This window comes from Marmota marmota, unplaced genomic scaffold, assembly GCF_001458135.2.
Source record: "Marmota marmota marmota unplaced genomic scaffold, marMar, whole genome shotgun sequence".
Lineage (NCBI taxonomy): Eukaryota > Metazoa > Chordata > Mammalia > Rodentia > Sciuridae > Marmota > Marmota marmota.
Window position 1 is genome coordinate 354,999 of NW_026000168.1, and position 25,771 is coordinate 380,769.

At 52.7% G+C, this 25,771-nt stretch overlaps 1 protein-coding gene and 1 long non-coding RNA gene across 6 annotated transcripts in view; both read right to left on the minus strand.

Moving 5' to 3' along the window:
- Suclg2 (succinate-CoA ligase GDP-forming subunit beta) overlaps positions 1–25,771 on the minus strand; it is a 140,482-nt gene that overhangs the window by 114,371 nt on the left and 340 nt on the right. The window lies entirely within an intron of this gene.
- On the minus strand, positions 4,250–25,335 carry LOC125611717. The gene is made up of 3 exons (XR_007341904.1): positions 9,880–25,335; positions 9,657–9,772; positions 4,250–9,566 (listed from the first exon to the last, which is right to left on the minus strand). It is a non-coding gene; the product is annotated as an uncharacterized LOC125611717 (long non-coding RNA).

A 25,771-nucleotide genomic window follows, 5' to 3' on the forward strand; every position in this document is an offset into this window, starting at 1 on the left:
ATCTACAACTAAAAATAAATATTAAAAAGAAAAATGTGGCAATAAAAGAAAATCAGTCTCAGAGGCTCTGTCCTCGATGGCCCTTCTCCTGGATCATGGTCAGGGTGGGAAAAGGAGAAGCCAAGCGCTCTTCAGACTCTCACATGCAGCACAGCAGGGTGGGTAGGTACAGCTCCACTGTGGGGGGCACACAGGATACAGCCCAGCAACACGCCTCCTCCACCAACCCCGTCCTGCAGAACACAGACTCATCCAAGTGATTTGTCTGAAGAACTAAAGGCCAGGAAGGGGAAGGGGGTCCTCTTTAAATCTTAAGATCTACAAGAGAAAGAGAAGTGTCGAATTTGCATTTCAAGAGAACATAAGTAGTTGAAGAAAAATGATGAGTATAGCTGGGGTCAGGGGTCAAGAGAGTGAATGTCACAGGGCAGCTGCAGTAAGCAGGTAGGAGCAGCCAGGGTCAGGGGTGAAGTCCAGGCAGGGAATGTCACAGGGCAGCAGCAGAGAGCAGGTTGGAGCAGCCGGGGTCAGGCATGAGGTCCAGCGATAGTCTTTTTTTATTTTTTTTTTTTCATTTTTCTCTTGCTTTTCTCTCTGATGTAACATTTTTAATTCCTACCACCTTAAATCAATGTGTACTCTTGGCCCCAGTGAGTGATTATAAGCCGAATGATGAATAAAGGGTGCAGATTCAATAATTCAATAAACTCACAATGATCTATACGTCGTACGTGACTTAAAAGGCTGTGACTGCGTCCAAGACGTAAAGACTTGGTGGCCCCTCATCAAGAACAAACAGGTGCTGGAGGAAAGGATCTGGTGTCCACGGAATCTCCCCAGGGCGATGATGGAACCCTGTGTTTCCACGGCGCTGTCCAGGGCTTCCCAGAGAGCACGGGTGGACTGCTGCATTCAGGTGGAGGCTGCAGCAAGGACAGGCGTGTCCATGGCAGGTTGCCAAGGGGATGGGATGCACCTGGCAGAGCTGGCCACGTGGCCACGGGTGGGGGAGAGCCAGAGAGGCCTTATGAAGCCCTACTGTGCGCATGAGGGAGCAAAGAGGGGGATGACGGCAGGCGGGGCAGGCAAGGGATCTACCTGCCGGCTTTCCCTCTCTGGTCTCAGTCCGCCAAGTACTAGTGGGGACTGTCCGAGACCGAGAGTCCACTGCGGCTGGGCGTGGCCCTCAGAGGCCACCAGTGAGGAGCTGGGGCCACCCTGGCAGCATGAGCTGTCCCTGCCCTCTGAGAGGGTCCCGAGGAACCTGGGTCTCACAGAAAATGTCTCCTAGAACTTCACAATATGTTCCCAAAGCTAAAATTTGTATCATGAGATCCTAAAATTTCCTGAAAGAGAAACCAGTTAGAAATATCAGTATGTTACCTGAGATATCAGAATTTGCAGTTGGAATAAAACGGAAAATTGTTTCACTCTCAAATGAAAATGTTCCTTGCTCATTAAGAGATCCGTTTATGACTGAGTTTTCAGTAAGTTACAGGGTCTAAGTTCACAATTTATAAATCACGGCAAAATGAGGCAATTAGGAGACTAAGAGTAGTAGAATTTAGAATGTCAAGTGGCATTAACTTAAGTGAGGAAGAACTTCTCTACACCTGATTTAATTAATGCCAAGAGCAGGCAGAACTTTGTTTTTCTGAGATAAAACCTGAAATTGGAGAAGACGAACACAGTGATCAGAGTTCAACACCCTGCCCTTCAGAACTACAGGTCTCATCTCCCCTGACTTAAAAGGAAAAGACACCATTCCTCAGACGGCAGGCAGCATGAACCAGGGGTTCCAAACACATTAATGCAATTCCTGTCACTGAATCATATGCCCAGACACCTCTGAAGGTGACTTCCTGGCTTCTCCTCCTGATGGAGAGGCCACTCGGGTGCACAGGCACACTCCGTGCTGGGAACCAGCCCCTCACTGTAGCGCCTACAGGCTCTCCAACAAACCAGGGCCCTGATGGAACAAAACCTGGACAGGGTGGTGGCAAACAGCCCAGGACAGCTGTAACCTGACCAGGTCTTCCTCTAAGAGGACTCCATCATAGCAGAGCACCAGACACGGAGCCACAGAGCCTAGGGTGCCTGTTACTGAGAGACACAGAGACCCACCACAAGGCACCTCAGCCACAGGGGTCGGCCGGCACTACTGCACAAGACCTAAAACTCAGAGGGGTGAGAGAGCCGAGCAAGGAGAGAGAGAGAAACGAGAAACCACCAACCAGGCTTTCCTCCAGCAAACCTCAGCCTGTGGAGGGTTTATCACTTGGTCCATCCTGAGGCTTTAATTCCACTATACCCTACGAAATATCCCAATGCCTTTAAGCAACTGCATGAAGAACACAGTTGAAAATGCCCTCTACTGGCGCCCTCTGCACACCAGCACCTCTATCTGATGCCCAGGCTACATAGAGTCACAGCCAGCCAGACACCTGGGAGGCCTGAGCTGGACGAGGCACCAGCTGCTCCCCAGGACCCCGTGTCTCCTGATTGGGGCTCTCTTTAAGGCCGTGGCCTTGCAGTCAAACACAAGAGTATTTTTGGTGGGCTGGAGGAAGCTCTTTGTTTGCTCTACTATAAATGGTGACGAAGTTGCTAAAAGTCCTGACTCCCAGGGCTGTGAAGGGGTTAAATGAGGTACTGATGGAGAAATGGCTGCTGCTCACTCCCTCTCACAGGGGTGGGAACAGCTTCAGCAGGGTGCCAGGCCAGAGATGCCGGTCCCCAGGCCCTCTCTGCAGGAGGTTGAATGGGGCACCCTAAACACGCCTGCCTGGAACCCCGGGTTGTCCACACTCCTGGATGTGGTCCACAGACCTGAGCCCTGCAGGGGAGGAATCTGCAGGAGACTGCCCAGGGCCCTGACTCCAAAGACACGGATCGCACAAGGAAAAGGCAGAGAAAGAAACGGGACAGAACCAGGGGCGGGGACAAAGGCCACCGAGGCAGGACTGGAGCAAGGCTCCTACAGATACAGGCACCAGAGCTGCTCTGAGGCCACCAGGTGCCAGGAACACATTATCCACAGAGTCTCAGGAGGAGCCACCCTGTCCACAGGGAGTCGGGTACTCAGGCCTCCAGAATAGGGTGGGAATGAGTTTCACGCGTCTTAAGTAACTCCTTATCCGGTGAGTTGTCCTAAGAGACCAAGCGCCCCAGCACCCTGCTCAGCAGAGGCCAAGAGCCTAAACACACAGGTCCAGGGCTCCGAGGCCACCAGCACACAGGAGGTCCCTTCTACCCCAGCTGCCCTCAGCACAGCCACGCAGTTCAACCTGGGGCTGCCGAACCACTTCCTGCATAGAGAAGAACCATTACCAAGAAATAAACTCACAGAATATCCCAGAAGGGGCCCTTCCCTAAGCACAGGTCACAGTCCAACCTACTCCAAGCCCTTCACTCCACTCACTAAACCCTCTCACCCACTCACCATGAACCCTCACTCCCCAGGACCCTGCCCATCTCTCCCCTTCACCGTGGTCTGGTCCACAGTTTGATGAAACCTTGTTGTTTTGTTTTCTTTTTGGAACACAGTGGAGCCTGTTTTTCCCCATTACATTACGGCTTTTCTAAGAGTTCTTATGTTCATGAGTTTCCCTGCAGCTTCACCACACACTGTGAAGTAGACAAATCATTCTGCTAATTTTACTTATGAGCAAAGATCTTTGAGAAGTCACAGGACTTCTCGGGTCACAAAGATACCAGGGGAAGCAGAGATGGGGCAGAAATAAGAGCCGTCCTTCCTGAACCTGTGCTCTGCTTATTTTCAACTGGGTGACACAGACGCACCGTTTTCTCCAGGGAATCCAATGGCCATCGGATACCAAGGAACCTCAGACCCTTAAAGAGAAGGCATCTTAGAGGACAGGGCAGGATGAGGTGGGAGTAGAGGAGTGACGGGAAGCTGGGAGCGTTGACAGGGAGGCGCGTTCCTCTACAGAGCCAAGCAGGGAGTGAGAGGAAGCAAGCTGAGCCAGGCTGGGAAGGTGGGTCCCAGTGTTTGCAACAGAGCTGCGGCAGTGCAGCAGGAGGAGATGGGGACTCCATGGGGAAACAGGTGAGGCCCCTTTCCCTGCTCCCAACTCTCCACTGCCACCTGGAGTGCTGGGCTTGGCACAAAGGAAGCCTCCATGCCCCGGGGGNTTTGGGAACATATTGTGAAGTTCTAGGAGACATTTTCTGTGAGACCCAGGTTCCTCGGGACCCTCTCAGAGGGCAGGGACAGCTCATGCCTGCCAGGGCAATGCAGTCAGGACCCAGCGCAGGGCTAACGATGTGCCACACACCCGGGGAGGTGGCTCCGTGGTGGGGGGTACTCAGTGTGCACGAGGCCCTCCCCAGGCCCAAATTACCTGAGTTAATTTTTTTTAAATACTCTCTCAAACTCTGTAAAGGACACGGTTTGCACTAGTTGTCTCTGAAAGACAGCGGACATTCTGAGAGACCTCCAGGAGCGCGTGGCCAAGGGGCACACCCAAACTCTCTCTGCCAGGAGCCGTTCTGTCACGGACTCACTGCAGGGTACATGCTGGGCCTCCTGGCACAGGCAGTGTCAACCAGAAGGCAACCACAGCCACAGCCTACGTGGGAAGGGGTGTGGAGACTGAGGGTACTCGGCCATGCTGTCAGCAACAGGGGAAACTCAGGGGACATCAGATGACAGCGAGGTGCAGCTCGAGGCCAACCTGCCCTCCTGTGCTGCAGAGTTCCAGCCCCGAGAAGCTGACACAGCCGTGAGGTCTGAGGAGCTGGGGGTAGGTCGTCAGCAGCCGGGTTTCCTGGCAGTACCCACTTCTACCTCTACACTCAGAAGGCCACGCGAGAACCCGACAGCCCCGGCTCCTTCTCAGGGAGACAGTTCCACGTGTCCCTTCGTACACTTTATTTTATGGCAAGTTTGGCAACGAGGCCACTGTGTTTGCTGGCCCATTGTCTATATGCTGACTGAGGAAAGAGCACTAAAAAGGTAATGAGAGACACAAGCTCCAAGCGGCCACATGCACAGCGCTTGTTCAGTGACACACACACACACGGCAGAGCAACTGGGAACAGAGGTGAAGCCCGAGACTGCAGGCTGCCAGCAGAGATCAGTCTTTGAGTGACCATTATTTCTGCTTCCAGGGGAGAAGGTTATCAAGGGGTCAAAAATTTGAAACTGCTTCGTCTTCCAAAATCACTGGTCAATTTTGAACCCTGTTGAGTAGGAATTATAGAGTATCAATCTTAATTTCACAACTGAGTTGTCTGGAAGGAAAGAATACCTACTGCACTTGGAAATGTCAGGTGCCACACAATAAATGTCAAATAAAATTGAATTGTTTGCAGAGCTAAGGGGTGTGTGAATGGGAAGCCTGGCAAGACCCCCTGAAAGAGGACCCTGCACGTGGTTGTGTGTGAACCCTGAAACCAGCACTTTCCCCTCCATGACACCCTGCACCTGGCATCCTAACTGCTTTGTCTTTAAACACCTGGACGCCGGCCACTGTTCCCATGAGCGCATCATGAGCCCACCACTCAGACATATATCTCTGTGCTACTGCAGGGGTGTGGCAAGGCACGTACCCAGTGGTGGCTAATAGTTTCTTCGACATTCTGAGAGTCATCTTTTCTCAAGATAAAACTCCGAACATGCACACGATGCAGCAGACCTCCCTGCAGGCCAGCTGCTCTCTTAGGGAACAGCTGTCTCCTTCGCTCTGCAACCGCCCCGGGCCAGACATGCTGCACACACGGTGGCCAGCACATCCTGCTCTCTTCTGCCGCAGCTGTTTGTGAAAAGGGCCAGAAGGTCTGCTGACAGCCGAGCTGCTCTGCACACTTCTTCCTTCTCCAAGAGATCAAACACTCAGAATTTTACCTATTCCTTTATGTTTTAAGGAACATGAGCCAAAAAGTGATGGCTGTGACTGTATTTTAATCCCATCAAAATGAAACAGCATCTGGCGTGTCAAATGTCTGGGACACCCAGTGGGAAAACAGAAGTCAGAAAAGTGTCCTGGGGCGGCACCTGCTGAAGGAGAGGCCCACACTGAAGCCACCAGGCAGACGGAGCTCACAGGGCCTGGGAGCGGTGATCTTGCCAACTTGGTTGAATTAGGTGTCAAAGACACAGCGATGTTGAATGGTGAAGAGAGCCATCAATCACCTCTCGAAAACTGGGGAACTAAGTTTTAGCTCACAATACCCAAACTGAGAAGCCCAATAAGGAAATGTGGCTCGCATCTGGGGTCAGACCCGTCTGAGCCTGCCCGCTGAACATCTTGAACCTCATGGCCACCAGTCCTGGGGGGAGCTGCCGCTAGTGAGGCCAACACCCCACACTTTGAAGCCACACGTCTGCACAATGACACCCATCCCAAAGCCACCCTCCATCACATCACGCGGTTACTTTCCCACAGAGCCACTCTCTCTGTTTATTCGCATCTCTGGTTGTTCTCTTTCAAACGTCCCTTGCCTCCCACTAGTGACGGGTCTCTCTTGGGTGGTGACTGGGCTTACTTACATGGAGTTCTACAGGGAAAACACCTTACAGGGTCTTCTCTTGTACACCTGCTCTGTCCACTGAGCCCACCTGAGCCCCACAGGAAGGCCTGGTGTGCAGCCAAGGCTGGACGCTGCACGGCCTCCCAACCCGTCGCCTCCACAGAGGGCCACACCTGCTCCAGAAACCTCGGCCATCCACGCGGGAACACCGCTGGCCCTGCCTCCTCGAGCCCTCGAGAGGACTTCAGCACAGCCGAGGGGACTTTAAATCACCGTGTCCCTCCTCGGCTCTGCTTCTAAAGTGGAAATTTACCACGACGCTCTCAGGATCTCTCCTGGCTCCTTTCTGTGGCTGTTAAGATAAAGGGCCACAAACTTGGCAGGCACTATGGCACTCGCCTGCAATCCCAGACACTCCAGAGGCCGAGGCAGGACGATCGCAAGCTCGAGGCCAGCCCCAGCAACTTCGCGAGAGCCTGTCTCTAAAAAATAAAAAGGGGTTGGGGTGCAGCTCAGTGGCAGAACTGGGTTCAATTCCCAGTACAAAAGAAAAGAAAAATGCCACAGAAGTGATGGCTTAATGCCCACGCACACTGACTCGTTACCTTGCAAAGCCAGAAGCTCAGCTCAGTGACTGGGCTCTCGGCTCCAACAGACCAAAATCAAGCTACTGGCTGGAACTGAAGTTCTCACTTGGGACCAAAATGCTCCCCCAGCTCAGTAGTACTGGCAGCACTCTGTACCTTACGGCCACAGGCTGAGGTCTCTGTTTCCTTGACAGAGGGCACCTTGTCAAGATCACATCAATATATGAAATTCCCCTTCAAGTGTCTCCCACTTCTGCTACACCGCTTGTGAATTCCTCTTCTGCTTTTAAAGACTCACATGACCAACTGGGTTCCTCCAGTCAATGCAAGATAATCCCTGTAACTTAAGGTTGACTGATTAGTGACCTTGATTACATCAGCAAAGCCCCTTGTCACATGAAATGCTGCACATTCCTAGGGAAAAGCCCAGGTCTCAGGGCCAGAACTCTGCCTATCGCAGCACCCAAGAGAAACAGGAACATCATCCACAGACTCACAACTGCCAAAACTCCAAAACCACACGAATGTCCAAGTGTGACTTGACAGAGTGGCTGTATTCACCCAGTGGCACACAAGGGAGGAGCTGCTACCACGGTCAGCAACATTGTATCAAGTCAAAGCCAAACCTCTGCAACACTGTATCAAGCTGAAGCCACCTCTGCGACATTGTATCAAACTGAAGCCACCTCTGGGACATTGCATCAAGCTGAAGCCACCTCTGGGACACTGTACCAAGCTGAAGCCACCTCTGGGACATTGTATTAAGTCAAAGAAGCCAGGCACAAAGACCATGCCATTGGATCACAGAAGCAATAGCAGAGTCTTGTTTGTCTGGGACAGAGGTGGACTGCAATTAATTGCAAATGGCCACAACGGATCTAACTGGAGAAGGGAAATGTTCCAAAACTGGACCATGGTGATGGCTGTGTAACTTGGAAAATTCACTAAAAGTCATTGAAGTACATGGAAGTATATATTTGAAAAGGGTAAATTTTGATATGACAAATATGACTCAAAAAGCTTTTTGAGAATAAAAATAAAATGGGGCTCTGCAAATGGCTTCCTTTCCATGTGAACTCAAGTCAGCATCACTCCAATGGCAGATGAAGTCTCAGGTCCCAATCTGTCCTGTTTCTGGCAGCTCATCTTCAGCTAGCTGCCCTCCCTGACACAGCCTGACCACTTGGGGCCTGTCTGCCCCCGAGCCTTCCCGTATGTCCAGCCAGCTGGCCCTTTGCCTTTCCGAACACTGGTGCAGCTCAAGCACTCCTGAAATGGTTCTGAGCCCACCTGGACTTGACTGTGGAGGACATAAGAAGATAAAACTCGATGCCCCGTTTCCTTAGCTCTCTTACAGAGTCAGGGCAGGCATGGTGAAACACTGTTGCATGGGGAAACTGGTACAAGACCAACCTGGGATAGCTGGTGAGCAGGCAGGCACAGGGACCCCCACCTCCAGTCTCCAGCCCGCCAACAGGCTGCTGGAAGGTAAGAGCTGGCACAGGAAGAAGGCACGGAGCACTCCACACTGATGACCTGTCTCTGCAGACACTCTCACTCCCGTCCACCAAGAGCCCTGCTTCATGTCAATCATCCCATGATCTATTTCCCCCAACACTTGTAAGATAATGGTCACGTCAACCAACCTACACCCTAAACTAGAAAAAAAAATACTCCCCCCCATCAAGACCACCCAATGTTGTTGCAATGTGGTTCCAAAGGAAACATTATTTCTACTTTTGAAGCCAGCTCCTTTTCTTTTTTAGTAACAAAAATGGCACAGCCTACTTGCAACTCCCAATAACTTTGGCAGAGGCTGCAGGGGCTGATGAGCAAGAACATCTCTGTTCTCGTCCACAGCACAGAAACCAGAAACACCAGGCAACCACAGAAGCTGCTAGGGCGTAAGCCTCTGGAACCTGCCCTGATGGGAAGGGGGTCTCTTTCTGCAAAGGAAGAGAGGAAGGCAGGAGGCAGGGAGGAGGAGAGGAGGGAAGGAGGCACTAATGAGATTCATCGATTCCCAGAAATCAGAAACAAGCAAGCTTTGCAGCCAAGTCCAATATGCCGATTTCAGTCCTCAGGCAGCCAATTACTCTGCCCTTCCCAGTTGGCCTGATGTCCATGACCCTGTCGGCCATCTGTTTGTTTTATTTTTAAACAAACACTTAAGTAGAAGGTAAGGATGTCTCTGGCCTCTCCTGCCTCTGGGTGCTCTTTCCAAATGCTCCAGAACATACTATAGGTTTCCACTTTGTTTTGTTTTTGTCTTGAAGGCAGCACACTGTGCTAGTCAGTAAGACATGACACAGGTTTCAATTCCAGGTCTGAACTCAAGTGACTCACCCAGGTCCTGGTGGCACGTGGGGACCTGACCAGGGTCTGCCCGGGTCTGTGGGCCAGTGGCTACTCTGCCGGGGTCCACACTGCGCAGTTCTCCCTCGGCCACTGCCTCCTCCCCCTCAGCACCACCACAGAGCCACACTGTGGACAAGGATTTAAACTGCTTAGAATTGGGCAGGTCTCAAATCCTGAGAAATCACACTGGGCCACTGCCACCTGGTAAATACTCACCTCATTCACTCATTCTCCTCATGTGTTCCAGGGAAGTGGGGAGGAAAGTGTCACCTCATTTCACAGGTTGGGGAAGTCAGCTAAAAATGAGTCAGCCTCCTCCGAGCCCTTGGTGACTGCAAGACAGAACTGGTGAGCTGACTGCTCCCCAGCACACGGCTCAGCTTAAAAACATCTCAGCTCCCCAAGTGAAAACAGATAGGATGCCCCCCATCTGACCCACCTGGAGGAAAGCAAGGCCCAGGCAGCTTGCCCAGCACACGGGGGAAAATAAAGCACAAAGGCGCGGAGAAGCGCCCATCATGAAGGATTCCCATGACGACCCTGAGCTGCCTTCCGCTCTGCATTCAGCCTGGGAATTCAAGAAGCCTTAAAAGTGACAAAAGAATGTGAAAAGAGCCTCCGCCTCTTGTAAGACCCGAGAGGATCCAGATGGACCTAGCAAGGGAAGGGACAGCTGGAGCGAGTTTAAACAGCAGCTGGCTACCTATTGGACATTTAATTTTTATACAAAAAAAGACAAGAGAAACAACCTGAGATGGTACTGAAAGAAAAAAGAGAGATTGATTATTTAGTTAATATTCCTAAATTTGGCCCAAACCAAATTGAATAACAGCCAAGAGGTGCCACAGGCACTCAGTCTGGTCTCCACCATAGTGGTCACTCCATGGGCACCTGGTCTGGTCTCTGCTATAATGGTCACTCCATGGGCACTAGTCTGGTCTCTGCTATAGTGGTCGTTCCATGGACACCTAGTCTGGTCTCTGCTACAGTGGTCATTCCATGGCACCCGGTCTGGTCTCTGCTACAGTGGTCATTCCATAGACACCTAGTCTGGTCTCTGCTGCAGTGGTCATTCCATGGGCACTAGTCTGGTCTCTGCTATAGTGGTCATTCCATGGGTACCTAGTCTGGTCTCTGCTATAGTGGTCGTTCCATAGACACGTAGTCTGGTCTCTGCTACAGTGGTCACTCCATGGCACCCGGTCTGGTCTCTGCTACAGTGGTCATTCCATAGACACCTAGTCTGGTCTCTGCTACAGTGGTCATTCCATGGGCACTACTCTGGTCTCTGCTATAGTGGTCGTTCCATGGGCACCTGGTCTGGTCTCTGCTATAGTGGTTGTTCCATGGACGCCTAGTCTGGTCTCTGCTATAGTAGCCATGAGCACCCAGTCTGGTCTCTGCTGTAGTAGTCACTGGTAAAAGTTTTTGTCCATCTCAAAACAGACAAGAAAAGGTGCTTAAAATGATGGCAGGACTAAGGAACGGCTTGAAATCCCAGAGCTGTACATTGTTCTCCTAAAATTCTGCTGCACACACCGCTGCCAGGATTTCACTAAAACAAATCTCTTAAAATTAATAAATTACCTGTCAAGTCCCATAAAAACAGATGGTCACTTGGAGACAGGGAACGATGTTATCATCCTGCTCCACACAGCTGTTCAGACTAGGAAAAGGCCATTCCACTTTCCATAACACACGCTGAACCTTGCCTAAGATTTCCAAGTGTGTGCATAAAAATGAAAACTCCGTGCAGCGGTTCTGTGACACATCTGGTTACTGTTGAGTAAATGTCTCCAACAGTATAAAAATATCATTATAATAAATAAGAACTAAAAATCCATCTCTCTCCTTTTCTCCTAAGTGTCGTGCGACGCCCAAGTTCTCAACCATTGGACATGTGGCCGCGCCGAGTGCTCCTCACAGAGGTGCTGGGTTCTGCTGCTTCTGCATCAGGAATCAGTCAGTGGATCTGTGGGGATGGGAAGCGGCATGCCTGACGCCCCGTGCCTCCCTCCCGCCGCTCCTTCCAAGGAGGTGCTTCAGAAACTTTATCAGAAATCCAGCACAGGAAACAATAAGTCAGCACCACATTAGTGTCACACATCTGAAATGAGATTTTGATTTGTTGGTCTCCGACACATTATTCACGTTGCTATAAATCCTGTGGAGATGAAGACATCTGGCACCCACGTGCGCTGAGGAATGGCCGGCACCGGGCCGGCCTGTATTTATGCTTGGCTCTCTGGGCTCCATATTTTTAGCAAAAGACATGAAACGTGGTAGTTAAATATACGGCCACTTTCTCCACGTTACTTGCCAGAAGCACCGATGTTTAGGCCCTCGAACGGCCACAAAACATGCCTGTGACACTTGGTGACCAGAAGAGACAGGTTTGCGGGGCTGGGGATTCACCAAGTGTCGGCAAAACGACTGAGATCTGAACAGGCCGCTGAGTTGACTGTCAGGGGAGCTCCGCCAGGAAACGCTGCCGTCCCTCCCCAGTTAAAGTCCACAGTGATCCCACAGCAAGGACTTCAGGGCCCCCGTGTCCCCCACCACACCCTGGCCTTGAGGATCACCCGTGGGCCCGAGGCCATCACACAGCTGCCCGTGTTCTGCCCGGTCCACAGGAACGCCATCCCTGACACTGTCCCTCCACCCCCTCCCATCACTCCCTTGCCCACCTGTGGTTTCCCTAGGACGACACTGTGAACTGTTTATAGACTCATTTTCATCCTGATCTAAGGCATGCCTTATGGTGGGCACACCTCCGGCACCCAGCTCCTGTGCGGTGACGTACGCTGATGAGGGACAGACTTGACTTTGCACCCAACTGACCCATCGTGTGCCCATACCAGATGACACACGGCTCCTGCGTCCAACGGGTACCTTGGACACCCACCTTGCTTGCCCTAAGACCAGATGCCATTATCAAAGCCATGGGGGTGGCCCAGGGCCTACAGATGCCCGGCCTTGCATGTCCCCCAATCTGCCTGAGTGTCCAGTGTGGGCCTCTTCCCGAGGCCTGGACTTGAGCAGGTGAATGTGGCACCCCCGAGTTTACCAGGCTCAGGGGAGGCCACATGCAGAAGAGGTGGCTGGACCTGAGCAGACAGGAGCCCGAGGCAGCTCCCCTTGTGGGATGGAGCTGGGGTGGAAAGAGGGCCCCAGGAAGGGGCTGACAGCCCTGTACTGCAGGTTCTTGCCCCAAGTTCCATGAGGTTCAGAGACATGAACCTAGCATGCGTCCCGACGGCTGTCCTCTGTCTGTGCCACAGCTGGGTGTCCTGGACAGACAGAGCTGGAGTTATGCTCTGATAAAATGCACTCGACGTATGTGGGTCTCTGTCAGTGCTTCTGCCCCTGGCCCTGCCAGGGGAGGGGTGGCCTGTGTGCCCCCGGGAGACCCTGACCCAGTTGCTAGAGCTGAATCCACTTCCTCATCTGACAGCGTCCCTGCCCTATCAACACCCGTCCCGGGTGAAGAACCAGCGAGGTCATACATAAAACCCAGTAAGTCACACACCTCGGAAGGGTGTCCACCCTCTCCTCCCCACGGGCCTCCCAACATGCTCGCTGGCTTCCCAGGACCCGTTTTTAGAGGCTTAAGGCCCCATTGCACCATTTCTCCACCCCACAAAGTCTCCAGCGGGAAACAGGTCCACGCCTGAGACTTGAGACATTAAAAGAGAAAATCATTTATTTATTTCTTATGGGGTACTGGGATAGAACCCGGGCTCTATCACATTCACGCAAGGACTCTACCACAGTGCATTATCTTTACCAGAGAACAAAAACAGAGAAACAAAAACCTTCCAGGATGATTCATGGTTCCAGGGATACACTAACAGCAAAATGACTCTGGTACCTATGGAGCCACTGAATGCAGAACGGGTTCCAGGAAAAAGTGCATGATACTCATCGGGGCGCAGGGCTGTGCATTAACTGACCTCTAATCAGCTGCTGGAACAAACTGAGCAACAAGTACACAGGTGGGGCTGTTTTGGATCCCCAAGGCTGTCTGTCCAGCAGCTCCCATCCCAGAGAAAGCATGCGCTCCGAGCTTGACCTAATCGAGAGCACACAGAATACCCAAGGAAGCCAAGAAACACAGAGAAAGGCCAGCACCCAAGAGCAGAGAGGCACGCTGGCCAGTAGAGGGTAAGAGAAAACCCAGTGAGGTCTTAATGGACCATGAAGACTGCATTTGGAAGATCAAAGCCTTGTTTACAGTGCGTTAAGTTTATCAAGTGGGGTGCACTAATCCCCGCAGAAAGATTACAAATAGCCATAAAATGCATGGATGCAAGGTGCATCAAATTACCCTTCAGTGTTCATCAGGACACAGGCGTTGCCATTTATGTAACTAACTGGTTCTGTCTTTTAGGCCTACCAATCAAGAAAATGCACCAGGAAATGTACCTGTTAAATAAGAACAGCCGCAAAAGTACAGCAGCCAACATCCAAGGAGCCTTTTACATTGACGACCAGCTCCCAGCTGACCGACCTGTGTTGACAATCGTGACAGTTCACACAATGAGGGCTCACAGCAGCTCTGCGATGCGAGAAATGCTACCAGCTCCTGAGGCGTTGGGGAAACCAAGGCACAGAGCTCACCTGCCCGAGAGCCCAGCCTAGACAACCAGCCGCCAGGGGTCTGGCTCCAAAGAGGCACCCCATCCAACAGGCAGGGGGCAGAGCAAAGAGCTGTAGGAACCGGACACTTGATCAGCCGTCCTAGCACAAATGCTCATTCCTCAGGCCACACACAGCAGGGGAACAAGGGGCCAGCACGAGTCCAGATGAAGGGGGCAGGAGCTGAGCAGCAGGATGCCCCAGGGCAGCCCAATGTCTGCCGTACCCCGTGGCCTCACGAATCCCTAAACTGCCATCCCGGCTCATCCAGGACAGCAGCTGAGCACATTGTGCCACCTTGCCTCACGGCTTCTAAGTCTCCAGGACAATAGCAGACCTGTCCTGCGGAACCCTTCTGCTCGTGCCCGGGGATAGCCGGCTCCTGTATGGCTGGTGGACAGCTGCCTCCTGGGAAATCCTACAAGTTCCCTGACCCGCAAAAGTGGGCAGCGCCTGTGGGCTTGCTCAGAACAGTGCCCATCTCGGAGGTGGCCAGCTATGCTCCCTCCAGCTACACTTCTGCCTCTTACCTCTAACACAAGTGGTGAGCTCACACACAGACAGGAAAATGACCGCTCACGGCATGACCATCGGGCCCCCCAAAAGGACGAAGTTTCTGTTCTGGGGTCAGAGTGAAGTCCATTCACCTAACCTGGTGGACTGATGACGGGTAGCTCTCCCAGGAGGCTGCCCCTGACCACCCAGTGACCACCATGGAGGAGCCCCTCCCTGGGGAGCCTCCAACGCCTGGCACACCACAACCTTCCCTGTGGCCATGGCTCCCACGCCAGTCCACACACTGGGCCTCCTTGTGCCCCGTCAACCCCAGCACCCGACAGAACTGTTAAATGGATTGAAATCCCAGAGGAGACAAGGTCACTTAAATCACAAGTGTTTGGGTCCCTCCCGTCCTTATTTTACCCTCTTGTTACACATACATCCTCTGGCAAGGAAGCTGAGCTATCTTCCCCGGAAGTCGGGGAGTCGGGAATGGAAACGGCACTGAACTGAGCATATCCGGGCACCTCTCAACTGAAGGAGCCCACCTCAGAGCCCCGCGGGCTGAACGCAAGGTCAACAGAACAAAAGCCACTGCCGACCAGGGGCTGGCATTCACAGGACCTGAGGGAGCCCAGAGAGCCCGGCGGGGGCCAAGCTGTCTCAGTCTGGGCAGCGCCAGATCCCACCATCACGACCGTGCCAGTCCGCTTTTATATCCTGGTGACCAAAATACCCATCAAGAACAGCTCAGAGGAGGGAGGTTCATTTTGGCTCACAGTCCCAGAATTGAGCCCCCAGCTCTGGCCCAGGATGAAGCAGGACATCACAGCCGAGGAAGCCACAGAGGAGAGCTGTCCCCTCATGGCAGGCAGGAAGCAGAGGGTGGGGAGGGACTCTCGAGGAGGACATGCCCCAGGGACCCACCTTCTACGGACACAGCCCAGTGGTTACCAACCCGTCAGTCCACTAGGAAGGACTGATAGGTTACAGCTCTCACAGTCCAACTGTTTCACCTCTGAATGTCCCTGCAGAAACACAGGAGCTCACTGGGGACACCTCACATCCAAACCATATATTCCACCTGGGGCTCCCAAAGCTCATGTCCATCGCACAACGCAAAGTACATTTAGTCCATCTCCGAGAGCCGCCTACTCTTAACATTTCCATCGCTGCCTCAAAATTCAAAGTCTCATCCGAGACTCAAGGCAAACTCGTGTGTGAGCCTCTGTAAAAACCAAAACCAATTATTTACACCCAAAAGGGAGGAACAGAGCACAGAAAGAGGGGTGGGGTCAAAACAGGGCTGAAACCCAGTCGGGCAACAGGTCTGGTAACTACACACACAGCTCTGGGAGGACACAGTCCACGTTGCTGGCGTCTCTGAATTCCAGAGGTCTCCATTCCAGCTTTAGCTTCACCTTGACAGCGTCACACATCACCTTGTCAAGAGCAGCCCGTAAGGAATCCAACCCTCCTGCACATGGCCTGGCCTCCCAGTCCTTCCTTTGAAACCTCAGTGGAAGCTTCCGTGACCCCTTAACCTGATCATCCTGCATTCTTGCAGAACCAGCACCACGTGGTTGACGCCAAGGTCTGTCGCCAGCTCCTGCAATACCTGGGATCCCAGACTCACAGCTATGGCAGCCTGAGTGGCTGCGTGGCTCACCAACTTCCTAGGCTCCCCTGTGCCAGCAGGATGCCCCTTGATCTCTTCTCAAAGGAATCCTTTCTTCTGTTCCTGGAGCCTGCAGTGGGTGTGGTTTTCAAATTCCTGAGAGGCCCTCAAAGTATCTTTCCTATTGTCTGTGTGCAAAGCACTCAGCACCTCTTTAGGGGCTGCGATCTCTTCAATAGGCATACCTTCCCTATCCCTAACTCTATGTACTTTTCTCACCAAACTGCAAGTTGTTAAAACCCCTTTACTTTGTCTTCTGCTCTCAGGTCTCACAGTGAAACTTGCTGAAAGCTATAGCAACATCCATGCCACTGACTGAACACTGTGCTACCTGGAAATTTATTCCACCAGACTCATCAGTCTATTGCTTTTAAATTTAGCCTCACATCATCTAACGCACACCAGTGGCCTCTAGATGAATTCTAAATAGAGGCCACATTCCCCTCTGAAACCTCATGAGCACAGCCCACATGCCCTTCACACTCTAGCCTCCTGAGATCCCAACAGAACCACCCATTAAGCTCTGCCAAACACCCTAAAGCGTTTCCAGCTTGCATCTCGGAACTTTCTAAACTCCTTCCACAAATCAGCTCCAAGGGCTTCTGAGCCACATGGTCAGGTGAGTCATAGTGACCACCCCTCCTCCCTCAGTACAGTTTGTTTTAGTTACTATTACATCCCTGTGACCAAAATGTCCACAAGAACAGTGGAGAGGAGGCTTCTGGTCGCAGAGGCCTCGGTCCGTAGACGGCCCACTCCACTGCTCTGGGCCCAAGGGGAGGCGGCATATCATGGTGGACAGGCCCCTGGACGAAAGCTGCTGAGCTCAGGGTGGAGTCAGGAAGCAGAGGAAAAGGGGAAAGATGCATCTCTCAGGACACATCCTGTGACCGGCCTCTGCACCTGACCACACCTGCTCACGGGTACCACCCAGTCAGTCCATCAAACAGGATGGACCGATAGGTCACAGCTCTCACAATCCACTCCTGTACTAACAAGAGCTTTGGGGGGACACCTCACGTCCAAACCCTGAGTCACATTTTGAGCAAGGCTGTTTTGTGGCCCAGGAGGCCCAGCCTCAGGGAACACAGGGCCGTATCCCACCACCAATGGCAACAGGCCAGGCCACCCCCTGCCACGCTCCTTCCTGATTCCCCCACTTCCCACCAGGGCCCCTGGGCCTGCTGATTCCTTAGCTCCCCTCCCCTTAAGCCAGGCTCAAGGACACCACCCGATGGCCTTAAGGAAACGCCTGGCGTCCCCACAGAGAGGTCAGGGCGGGCATCTGGTTGTTCTGTGAGTTTTTCCATGAGGCACCATGCATGGAACCCACACTACAGTCCAGGCGCCAGGGACAGAGGACGAAGGGGAACAGACAGCCTGCACCACGCATGTCCCCGGGTCCCGCTCCCTGCACACAGCCCGGTCAGGAAGGCCCCTGGCCCCTGCTCGTCCTTCACCTGAAGGCTGCATGACTTCGCAGGTAGGAGTTAAAGCGGCGTGTTCCTTCCCACAGGGCAGGGAGCCTGTTCTGACCCTTGCTAGCAAGGAGCCACTTCTGAATGTCACTCTTGGAGTGAGGAGACACGCACTTCACTGTTTGACTAGAGAGCCTGGGAGAGTAGGGGACTGATGTCAGCAGAGTCCCCTAATGACAGGGTCGACTCAGTCCACCGCAAGCCAAGGAAGGGAGCATCTCAGCTCTCAGGAAACCTCACCACCAGTCTGTCTTGGAGCCTCCCGCATGGATGCACAGACACATCACATCTTCCTACACGAAAAGTGCTCGGGGAGCGGTCAGCCCTCAGTGGTCAGGAGAAATGGGCTCTGTGCTCGGGAATGTGGACTCCAGAGGCTAAGGGACAGCCCTGCCGCCTGCACCTAAGAGACGGGGCCCGCACCCACACTGGGCAGGAGAAACCACGGGCCATGACACCATCTACCACGCTTCCCAAGAGGCGGACACTGCTATGCTGGCTCACCCCCCCAAACCAAAGGACAGACCCTTCTGTGGAACACAGAGGAGGCTCAGAGGAGCTGAGACAGCCCAGGAGGGTGGAGCTGGGGTTCTGACCAAGAGTCTTCTGGGCCCACCTTCTTAACCACCCCCCAGGCTGCCCAGGAGGCTCCACTGAACAGCTGACGGACCAGCTGGCCCAGGACAAGTGGGTGACAATGACAGTGGTAATGATCCCAGCCACCAGCTACTGAGACGTCGGGGTACACAGTCCTGCTACCTCCCACGGGCACAATCTCAGTGCACAGACACACACAGCTCCCCTAGGAAGTCTCACTGAGCCCATTTTACCTATGGGGAAACCGAGGGTCTTGAAGGTCAGTGACTGCCAGGGACGGCATGGCTGGAAGTAACAAATGGAGGGCTTGAACCCCCACCGTCGTCCCCACTGTGTAAGGCTGTGGAGGGAAGACCATGGACCCAGGCGGGAAGCAGCTCCAAGGGTGAGGGACGGGCGGAGGAGCCGTGCTGTGTTCAGCAGGCACGGGCCACTTACTGCACATGTAGCCCTCCCCAGGAGGACTGGGGGAGTGTAAGAAGGGCGGGGATCCTCCTACTCAAATGCAGAAGGCTGGTGGCTTACAGAGAAGACGCAGATTCACACACAGTCTCTCTCTGTTGCTACAGGGAGCACCTGAGGCTCTGTGGTCTGACATCTGCATATCAGACCATTCGGATATCCACATCTTCCCTCTTCCCATCAGCGGTGACCCTTACGTTAATTCAAGCCCAAGACCCCAGAAGGAAAAGAAATCTTCTAGTACTTGGTTCACAAGTAATTTGAGCAAACACACTCCCAAATCCTGTAGTCTGTTCCACACTGAATGGAAGAGAAAACATACACATCGAGTGAGCTTGTTGCTCACCTGATTCTCACCCTCAGGTAGATCAAGCCATACGATCTTTTCTGACCTCGTAAACTCATCTCCTGACTTTTTTGCAGACAACCTAGGAACCTCAAGTGCAGCCCTGGCCCTAAGAGGGTCTGGTAAGCACTTGCCACCTGAGGACAGAGGAGAATCCCAACAACATAAACCCTCAGGTGATGCTTATGCTGCTGCAGGACAAAGACGGTTTGATTTTCACTTTCTTTCAAAATCATGCAACTTTGACTTCATATGCCGTCATCTTCCTAGAAAACATCAGCTGGCGTATGGGAGTAATTGTATATTCAGTACCAAGTCATCCGACAAGCTGAACAATAAACGTGGCTCGCCACGCGCCTCATGCAGGAGCACTGGAAAGTTTTACTTCTACCTGCTACTGATGTTTTTAATAGCTGTTATATTCTCCACGAAGGCTCAAAACACTGGTTCTGACATTTACAGGAAGGGATGTGGTGAGTTCCTCACCTGCACATGCCACCTTTTGGCTAAGCCAAATCACCCGGGAAGGCTGTGTTAGGACTCCCAGCGTCACAGCCAAGTGAGCTGTGGCTTGGGATGGCCACACCAGAGCCGGGTAAGCGCACGTGACGACACAGCCTGTGCTCACTCCACACCTGCAAGCAACGACAGGCTTTCTTGAGGCTCTAAATGCCCACCGCGGAAGAGACCGTGATCACCAAACCCACTTCCTCTTCCTAAGCAGAGACTGAAGCTCCTCCTCCAACCTTGCAGCTGCCATCATGAGCAACTGCGGCCAACAGACTGAGCTGCAGTAACATGGTCCCTCTAGGTCGCCCCCTGCAATCTCCGGGGCCCCTGCACGTGAATGGAAGGCGTGTGTCCTCCGGGGGCCCCTAAGCGAGGACGGAAGGCATGGTCCTGCGAGGCCCCTCTGCGTGGCTGGAAGGGATGTGTCCTCAGGGTCCCCTGTGCGTGACTGGAGGCCTGCGTCCTCCGGGGCCCCTGTGCAGTGCTGGAGACTTATGTCCTGGAGGGCGGGGGTCCACGTGTGGCTGGGAGGCGGTGTGCGTCTTCAGGGTCCCCTGTGCGTGGCTGGAGGCCTGCGTCCTCAGGGTCCCTTGTGCGTGGCTGGAGGCCTGCGTGGGGGCGGTGGGGGCCTGTGCAGGGCTGGGGGACAGGGGTCCATGTGTGGCTGGAAGGCTGGCAGAGGCACACTTCTCAGCTCCTCTTTGGGAGCCAATGCTGAGTGAAATGGTGCAAGCAGCATGATCCCTAAGTAGGCCAAGAACAGCCGGCAGGACTCCTCTGTGAGCGCGAAGCACCTCTATTACATGGGCCGCTGAGAATCGAGAATCGGCCAGGGTGTGTGTTATGGAAGCTAGCTGTGCCAATGCAGAGCAAAAGAGCAACACCAAAAAAGTCACGACAGGAAACCCACAAGTATAAATGGGCTTCGATGGGTAACCCTCATGTTACAATGTAGAATTTTAAAAAAAAATCTAAAAGCTGTATGCCTAATGCTTTTCCAAATTTATAAAGAAACTCATTCCACTTTAATCATACTATTTAAATATGTACCCAGAAGTTAATATTGCCTAAAAAAGTGAATGAATGAATAAAGAATGGAGGTTACAAGCCGTAAGCTATCGCGGCTCAGAAGGAGAGCAGAACACATCCCTGTGCTGCTACAGCACCCGCCTGAAGATGAGCCACTGCCTCTCAGGGCGCTGGTCCCTGGTGTCCAAGGGAAGTGAGAGGAAGCTGTGTCCACCCAGCCTGCCCATCCGCTGTGGTCGGGTCCCTCACTCCACAGCTCTCTGGCTGCTCCTATTCAGGCACATGAGCAGGCAATTAATGACAAGACATCCTCACTCAGAAAAATGGAAGGAGAAGACCAAGAACCCCATCTACACGCACAGACTCAGGAAAATAAAAAAGATGACTTTAGAAAAAGAGGCCCTCCTCGGGGTGGGATTGTGGCTCCGTGGCAGAGCACTTGCCTTGCACGCGTGAGGTGCTGGGTTCCAACCTCAGCACCACATTAAAATTAATAAATAGATAAAGTGAAGGCATAGCGTCCATCTACAACTAAAATTGTGTGTGTGTGTGTGTGTGTGTGTGTGTGTGTAAAGGGGGCTCTCCGTGCAAATACACATACAGTAGGAAATGTGATAAAGGCCACAACTTGTGGAGTGGAATCCTCTTCATAAATGCAGTTCAGGCAAACCGCTAAGTTCAACTCAGGCACCCCCTTAAGGGGCATCGTGAGTACACACTGGCAAGGGGAGGTCTCCTGATCACAGTAATGGATGGTGGGCCACCTGCTGTGTCTGGGGACCTGTGACAGACACTCCATCTGCATGAGCCGGGACGCTGAGTTCAAGCAGCAGAAAGCTCGCCGTCCAAGAAGGTAGGAGAACCAGGCTCAGAAAACAGGAAAGAGCCAAAGGGACCCACAGCGGGCACAGTCACCTCTCACCCAGGGCCACCTGTCTGGCCTTCCGATAGAGTGGACACTACTTCAGCCTCTGAGAGGTCACGCCCGCCATCCATGAGCAGTGTCTCTGCATTACCCATTCCAGACAGCAACAGGCCACTGGTGTGCTAGGAAAATGCAGGTCTAATTCACAGAAACCAGCAACATCGTGGCCTGACACTGAAGGACAAAAAGGAACATCATCTCAACACAAAGGACGAAAGATTTTTCTGCAAGATCCTAGCCACATTAACGTGACATACAAAGCCTCATCTATCAAGACATTCCGTTGCCGGCCGTGTTCACAATACTGTCAATCATCAGCCATGGACGGCAGGTCCTCGATGGTGCAGCCGATCCACCAGGCTGGGGGACCTGACTATGTAAAATAAAAAGAGTAAGTTATCATATTGACGAATTGCAACATGTTGGAGCCGAAAGCAATCCAAGCTAGCCACGTTCGATAAAACTCCTTATCTGCATTTTAGGGTGCATGTCATTAGCTCAAAGAAGATTAATTTCTCCATTCATATTTCAATTTTCTTTTATGACAAAAACATAAAACCGTGGAGATTTTGAAATACTCTTTTCTTGCTTAATCAAATGTTGGGAGCCTCCTGTCCACATGGAGGGAAGAATTAATTAAGTCATAGAGACTCCAAAAACTGAGAGGTCGAGGTAAGTTTCACGATGCTGGCATGCAAATCCTCTTTGAAGACAGGCTCTCGTGGAGAGTTAGAAATGACCCTTTGCTCGTCTGTGATGAGGACTGAAAGGCAACAAGAAGATCACACGCTCACACAGTAGGTGCGCTGTAATTAGCCACCAGTGGTATTCATTAATTTTCATCTGAAGGTTCCCTATGAACTGCTACAGAAATGGACACCATCCACCCACTGAAATCTTAATTCACCAAGCCAGATTCACTCTCAATCAGACATAAGTCCATTTTCCACACAAGAAAATGAGGCTCCCGCGCGATGTCTTATTGTTATCCATTGTGTTTCAGGAAAAAATGCTGTGTGCTGCCCTTTTTAAACAAATGTTCACGTTAACAAGCTCTGCACGACCCACAGCAAACGGCTCTGCTGCCCAGAGAGGCAACAAAACGGATCATTAAGAAAATATCTGCAGATCATAGTTTCTATAAATGGCACCTTAGAACCTGCCACATCCAGTGCTAATCGAATCTTCTAATTTTATTAATACACATTCTCCACCTTAAAAACGCTGAGCCACACAAAACAGTCCCCTAAGAATATCATCATCAAGTTAGCAAAGAGGAAAAGAGATGGGAGGACACCAAATCTAATCTGGCTGGTCCCAGTCCCAGCTCTGTTGGTTACAGCTCTGCAACTTGGCAAGTTTTTAACCTCATCTTGCTGATTCCTCACCTACCAAACAGCAGTGCTGCCCCAACAAAGGCAGAAGGTGGCAGGTGAGTGGACGAGAAGCCACACAGACGATCTGGAGATGCCCCGGGGGGTGGAAGATGGAGAGAAGAGGAACGGGAGGTTCAGGGAAACCAAGAGGTGACGAGGTCCACTAGGGCCAGGGGAGGCAGGGACAGACAGCCAATGGCTGGCCAGGAACATGGGTTCCGACAAAAGACCTGCGGCAACCCACACAGAGCACAGTGGATATTATCAACACTTATCCTCAAGTACTTTACAAAATGTCATTTTATAACAAAGTACATCCAAAAAGCAAAGTAAAAGGAACATCAAATACGTTTCAGTCATTTATAAACCTTTGCAATTAAATTACGAACTCTCCAACACGTGATTGACAGGACACGGATCATCAGATGTCTCTAATCTGGGAATCTGCCTCAGGACAGTAGTCAACCACCTAGAAGTAGATGCCCCTGGTGAGGACAGCAATGAAAACTTAGGCAAGACTCGCTGCGTGCCTCATGCACTGGTATTCTCCGCACTTTGCTGTTCTGACATCATGTTACTGGTGGAAACCATGATCCTAGGACGAGCAGGAAGAGGGTGTGAGATCCACCCTGCAATCTCCTTGGTAAACTCCTCTGCACTTCTGGTCGATCTCGTCCTGACGCTGAACTTCTGCCAGAACGCTTCTGCACAAACACTGAAGTTCTGCCACATTCTTCTCGCTGCCTCTCTCCAGGCAGTTGTGGTAGGCACACACTTCCTTTGTGTTTCCTGGTGCACTTCCGACCTGCTGGAACTGGTCTCTCAGCTCCTCTTCCAGGCTGGGAACTCCCTCTCAACCCAAAACTATCCAACAACGGAGACCAGAAGAGACCTGGGGCTAACACAGCCGCTGAGTTCAAAGGTTCACTCATTCAAAGGAGGTGCTGGGATTAGCTCCCCCCTCCCTGTCCAGCCCTGAGCAGGGTCACTGCGAGGCCCTGGGCCAGCCACAGGCCCTCTGGGACACCAGGTGTGCAGGGTGAGGGTGCACACCTGCAGTGTTCCGGATCTTGAAACCACACCTCAAGAACCAAGTGAGGTTTCCTGGAAGTTTCGCTGTTTGATTTTAACCACCTGGACCGTCAGTTCCCCTGGCCCACAGGTACACCACACTGCCAACTCCTCCAGAGCAAACCCAACGTGAAAAGCACGGCCTACGTCCCCAACCATGAGGTGATGTCACTCTAAGACAAGCCCATGACGAGGCGGCTGATCAGTTCATGAGCCCTTATCCCCATGAAAATCTGCAACAGGTCATCTCAGCTGTGAGGCACCTAAGCCAACCGGGCTGCGGGAGCCAGGAGGGGCTTCCAAAGTCCCTTAGCAGTGACCCTGAGGCCCGGAGTACGAGCACCTCACCACCTTTAATAAGGGGAGAATGAGGACTAAAGGCCAGCCTGAACTTCACACCGCTTTGCCCCCATTTCCCCATCCCCAAACCACAGGGAGACCAAACAGAAGGACCCTTCCTGTAGGCACGTGTCCTGCACAGGCCGGGGCTAAGGTCACCGCAGTTCTTCACCACAAAGACTGAACTTAGTTTTGAAACTGAAACCAGTCTTCATTTCCTAAGGTACAAGTTGCTCCCCATTTCTGCATTAGCATCTAAAAACTACCAGTGACTGTCTAGAACATTCTAGAGGGAGGGCTCCCCTGTCTTCCGCAGCTAGTCCCAGAGCTGACGGGGCCCTTGTCTAGGCAGGGGACCACACACTCTTCAGCTGACAAGCCGCAGGAGAGAAAAGAAGCGCACTGCCTGGCTGGGCAGTGCCTCAGCACCAACCCTGCAGGAGGGCAGACGGCCGGAGCCGACCTCAGGCCTGTTCGCACAAACCCACCAGGCGCCTGGGCCAGGCTCGTCGGCAGGACCTCCTCTGCTTCTGGCAGGGAACAGGCAAAGAAAGCACATGGCCCCTTCCCCATCCAGACCCGCCCTGGCCAAAGGGCAGGCACTGTCCACACACCACCACCCAGGAGCAGCGAGAGGCAGGGGCCAGACTGGTGAAGACGACAGGTGGAAACACAAAGGCCCTCCTCTGTAGTGCTGAGGATGGAAGCAGGGGCGCCCCCACTGACTGCTCCCCCGGAACCTTAGCCTCCCCAAGTTGCCCAGGCTGACCTTGGACCTACCATCCTCCTCCCTCAGCCTCCCGAGTCGCTGGGATTTCGGGTGTGAACCACTGCATCCCTCCCCGCTGATAACTTCGTAATTCCAGTTGACATGTTGAAACAGCTGCTATTTGGAAATACTGGGGTGAGTAAAATGTGTTATTAAAGTCAGCTTCACCCATTTCTTGTTGCTTCTTTCAACATGACCACTGGAAGCTTAAAACGTAGCCCTGTGGCGCACACATTCTACAGTGGTAATCTAGACAGACAATAAGCATCTGATCTGCTACCAGGCGGTCACTGAGCAGCAATGGGCAGACCTGGCTCTGGATGTCACAGTCCACACCTAGAACTGGTTAGACCTCCACCACCACAAGTGCGGCCGCCCAGAGACGCAGGCCAGTGCTGGGGAGGAACACTATGGCCGGTCCACGTGCTGTAACGCAGAGGCAGAGATCGAAGCTGACCCTTACACAAAGGGACAGAGTGTAGGGGAGACAGAGGTGCCACCAGGGTCTGCACCCCGCTCTTCCCAGCTCATGCGGGGGAGGCCTGGACGGGCCAGCCGCTGTCCTGACCCACCTGCAGTGGGCTTCTCCACGCCCTTCAGCCCTGCTTCTCCCAG